The 5,168-nt window shown below is 43.7% G+C and overlaps 1 pseudogene; it reads left to right on the top strand.

Annotated features, from left to right (window-relative positions):
- The first annotated feature begins 2,150 nt into the window (after positions 1-2,150).
- LOC114615055 lies at positions 2,151-3,022 on the top strand (annotated as a pseudogene).
- Positions 3,023-5,168: the final 2,146 nt, after the last annotated feature.

Raw genomic sequence — 5,168 nt, 5'->3', positions numbered from 1 at the left:
AAGTTCCAAGTTTGAAGGAGTAAAAATGGTGAGCAGAGTGAAGCAGGATGGGGCTGGGGAAATAGACCAAACATCTGGTGAGGATATCAGATGCCAGCAGCCAGGCATTGCCCGGGCCTAGCAGTAAGAAGCAGGAGAGTACAGCCTGAGATGGGAGGGGCTCGCAGCATATGAGCAGCTGGAAGGGCTCAGAAGATGCATATGTCCTAAGTCAGGTCTCCAGGTACCAGCATCCCATCATTGGAGAAATGGAGAAATGCTAACGCTCCAATAGAAGAAGAGTTTGGAAGATGGACACGGAAGGAATCAGTTAGAGCTGGGGAGTTCATAAAGGAAACAATGGATGCAGCTGGGGAGATGTTAATAAAAGCAAAAAGGTTTCTCAACATGTATGGGAAAGGGGCAAAGAGGTGAAAATAATGAAAAAAAAGTCATGATATCTTCTACTGTCATCAAGAAATGTGACAGAGCTAACCAGGTCAAAGGGGAAGAGTCTGTGGCAGAGCAGCACACACTGGGTCCCCGTGCGCGCTTCCCTCTTGGCACCTCTGCATTACACTTCATGCGATGTTTTGATTTGTTCACTTTTAATTATCCACATTCGACTGAGACTCATGAGGCAGAGAGCTCGCTCGGTACAGCGCTCTATGAGACGTCTATATCATGCTCTGTCTCCCATCGCAGGCTCGGAGGAGGAGGTGATGGGAGACTGCTGTGCACATGCGCGTTGTGCACATGACAGGAGCATTGTACTCATATATGCACAGCAGCGGCGTCTCACCCAGAACTGAGGAGGCATTGGCGGTTGATGGTTGCTGGAGAGGGAGGGCCACCTTTCTTTGACGGGGTGGCCCCTGGTAAGTTTGCCCATGCTCTGGCGGATGTCCCCACATCCATGCGTATATGGGCAGAACTTATTGGACTTAGTGGGTTATTTAAAAAAAAAAAAGATTATGACCTGGAAGAGGGATATGAGGAGGGAGAGTGGATATTATTTTTCAAAATGCATCATATACAAAGAGAAACTTTTCAAAGAATATTTTTAAAGAACTGGCTTGCACCCTCAGGTCTGCAGTGACTACCTCAAGCACAGCATAAGCAAGAACTCACGGAGGGCCTCCGAACTCGGTTACTGCTATCATGTCGTTCAGAATACATACAGCCAGTTTCCAACTCCAGAGGCAACTCTAAGTCATCCGGGAAATATAGCCAACCATTAATAGGACATAAATTGCTCTGGTAGCCACCTCGACAACCAGACATTAGAACGAAGGGAAGTAAAGCAAGCAAACACCTCAGCAAAGGCCTTTTAATACACCTCACCCCAAAGTCTGCACACAATTAAAAATATATCTGCACCAAAGAAATAAGAAAGGCTCCATGAGCAGAGGCCTTGCCTGCCATGTGACCTGACCATCTCTGTCCAGTCTCAGAACCTACATAATGGTAGACCAGGAGGCAAATGGAAAACTCCTCCAACCTCCACACCCGTGCCCCTCCACATACACAATGACAATAAGAATAAATAAGAATAAGAAGGAAACGATTGACTTTGCAGCCTATTTGAAGTCAAGCTCCTGGGGGCATATGTATAAAGGTTGTGTATCATGCCACAAAAACTCATATTTAAAAAACGTAGGTCATACTGCAACACAATTTAAAACTCTCAGATTTTTTAATTAATGTTTTGTGGACTGGAGATATGGCTCGGTGATTAGGAGCACTTGTAGAGGATCAGGGTTTGATTCCCACATGACAGCTCACAACCATCTTTAAGTCTAATATGAAGGAATTTAATGCCCTCTTGTGGCGTCTACCGGCATTGCAAGAACGTGAGGCACAGGCATGCATGCCATCAAAATACCCATACACATTAAATAAAAATTTTTAAAAAATAAAAATAATGTCTTTCACCAGAAAATCTTTCTATCTTAAAATGTGAAAGGGCTTTTTAAAATTTTAAATAGAACAACACACACACACCGCACACCACACACACACACACACCACTTCCAAAAGAGAATCAATGTCACACATGATTTCAAATTTACAAACCTACAAAGTTATAATTTCCAAGTTACGTATAGAAGAAGCTCACCTCACAGATACAGGTTGAAACTCTTAATATCTCTCCTTTTCCGGCTGGTACCATGGAGGCTGTTCCAGAGAAGAAAAAGAAGGTTGCCAGTGTGCCAGAAACCCATAAGAAAAAGGTTCCTGCTGTGCCAAAAACTCTTAAGAAAAAGGTCCGGCTGTGCCAGAAACCCTTAAGAAAAAGCGAAGGAATTTCTCAGAGTTGAAGGTGAAGCGTCTGAGGAAGACGTTTGCCCTGAAGACACTCCGAAAGGCAAGGAGGAAGCTCATCTATGAGAAGGCAAAGCACTATCACAAGGAGTACAGGCAGATGTACCGGACTGAGATTCGGATGGCCAGGATGGCAAGGAAAGCTGGGAACTTCTATGTGCCTGCAGAACCAAAATTGGCGTTTGTCATCAGAATCCGAGGCATCAATGGAGTAAGCCCAAAGATCCGCAAGGTACTGCAGCTCCTTCGTCTTCGACAGATCTTCAGTGGCACCTTTGTTAAGCTCAACAAGGCTTCCATTAACACGCTGAGGATCGTGGAACCGTACATTGCATGGGGGTACCCCAACCTGAGGTCAGTAAACGAGCTCATCTACAAGCGAGGCTATGGCAAGATCAATAAGAAGCGGATTGCCTTGACGGATAATTCCTTGATTGCTCGGTCTCTTGGTAAATTTGACATCATCTGCATGGAGGATCTAATTCATGAGATCTATACAGTTGGGAAATGCTTCAAGGAAGCAAATAACTTCCTGTGGCCTTTCAAATTATCTTCCCCACGAGGTGGAATGAAGAAGAAGACAACTCACTTTGTAGAAGGTGGAGACGCTGGCAACAGGGAAGACCAGATCAACAGGCTTATTAGACGGATGAACTAAGGTGTTGCCCGTGGTATTTTTGTAATCTGGTCAGTTAATAAACAGTCACAGCTTGGCAAATTTGAAAAAAAACAGAAAACTCTTAATATGAGATTAACATAATAACGATATTAAAACAAAAAGGACTGTGTGAATCCAGTCTCATTGTGAATGCATACAAAAATGCACAATAGATTTAAATAATGGAACTATATGACTAAGTTTGGGGGTTGTATTAGACTACCTCTCCTAACCTGCAGAGGCTTAAGAGCTACTCAGTAAAGACTTGTTGTGCAGCATGAGAACCGGAGTTTGAATTTCCACCATGAATAGGAAAAGCGGGTCATACAGAAAGGTTTAAGTGGGAGTGGGGATGAGCTATGAGAAAACAGGAGGGTAAGGGGAAGTATTCACCGAAAAAAATATACATGAAAAACTAATATGGAAATTTCTATCTTAGTAGTTAAAATACATAGCTTTAAATATAGTAAGTTTGGCCAGAACTACTCTGCATGGGTGGTAGATAATGCTGCTCCCAAACAGAAATGATTATCAACTGAAAATCTCAGTGTCGGGGATTCCTCTCTCTAAGTTGGTCAGGGAGGGTACAGAGCCCTCTCCCCCAATATTCTCACTGGAGCAATCAATAAGACCCTACTGCTACACACATCAAATACTTTCTGTGCAGAACATAGAGAAACCAAGCAGAACTGATAAGCTGAAAGCTTCCTCCCTGCTGGCTGAGTTTCATAGTGTCAGAAGGTGCTGGGCAGGCCATAGGGGAAGAAAAGTCGTCAGTGCTCTTATCCAGCATTTAACCCTGCAAGCTACAATACCCACCTTCTAGTTATGAGGTTAACTGACCTCTGTCTGATCTGTTCCATAGGAGGAAATTCAGGTCTGGTACTGTAAACCTAATGAAAGGCCATGGACCCTGTAAGAACCTACTATTATTGTTTTGCTAAGTGAACTTCTAAATATTTGTATTCATACCCATGCATTAGTGCTGATCTTAGCCTTGGTCAATGATACTTATGTTTGCAGCGAGCTGCAGTTAATGCAAACACTCATAATTTATTAGAGGCTCAGACCTAACCAGAGCATCTACAGTCTGGAAAGAATTTAAGGGCTAGAGAAAGGGAAAGAGGTAAATACACTGTGAAACACTGTCTTCTGGACATGGCTTTGCCTTTGTGCTCATGACAACTTTTGCTCATGACAAAGTTACCTATGGCAACTGTAGGCATCCACATAGGACCTGCATAAAATCAAGCTATCCGAATGTCAGCATGGATTGGGACTGTCATCTTCCTCCTAATGATAAAGCTGCTGGCTGGTGGCTGCTGGGAGAGGGAGAGTCTTGTTTTTTTGTTTGGAGGGACTGGGGGTTGATGGTATGGCCACTGGTAGGTGCCAATGTCCCAGTGGATTCCCCAGTACTTGTGTGCATACAGGCAACAGTAACTGGACTCTGTGGGTAATAAAGAGGAGGTTGAGGCAAAGATGATGACGTCTGAGAGGATATGTGAGGTACTGGGGGATCCGGGGCAAGCTGAAAGGTGGCATGGAGGCTGATACTTGTATAAAACTCTCTGTAAATAGAGTAAAGATCTAAGCAATGGAGGAACTAATCAGCCAGGCTTGATTGTTATCACAGTGCTTCTTGAAAGTATACCTTTGGGTGGTTTTTTTTTCTTTTATCTCTGTATATTGGGATAGAGTCTTGCTCTGTAGCCTGGGATGTCCTAGAACTTTTTATGTAGACCAGGCTGGCCTCATGTGACTCAGTCCTCCTGTCTGTTTCCTAGGTTTGGGGATTACAGGCATGCACTACAACTATACTCTGCTTCCCTGTGTTATATGCAATTACATATGCTAAATACTTTAAAAAGACACAATCAGAAGATATACTACCACACCCATAGACTAGAGACAAACTGATATTTTCAGCAAACAATTAGGAAAGATGAGCTCTTGTTGGGGGGGGGGGTCTGTGTGTGTGTCCGTGTGTGTGTGTGTGTATTCCTGGTTATCCTAGTACTACATAGACCAGGCTAACCTTGAACGCACACGGATCTCTCTGCCTCTGTCCCTGTCTCCCAAGCACTGGGAGTGAAGGTGTGGTGCCCACCATGCCCTGCTAAGAAAGACATGTTCTTGAGAACTAAAACTATCATGTCAAAATTCAAAACGTATTCAAAGGAATAAAGGTAAATCAAGGCAGACA

Source organism: Grammomys surdaster, unplaced genomic scaffold (assembly GCF_004785775.1).
Source record: "Grammomys surdaster isolate TR1022 unplaced genomic scaffold, NIH_TR_1.0 126546, whole genome shotgun sequence".
NCBI classification, from domain to species: domain Eukaryota; kingdom Metazoa; phylum Chordata; class Mammalia; order Rodentia; family Muridae; genus Grammomys; species Grammomys surdaster.
Note: the sequence above shows the minus strand (reverse complement) of the source record. Positions and strands in the feature narration are given on the sequence as shown.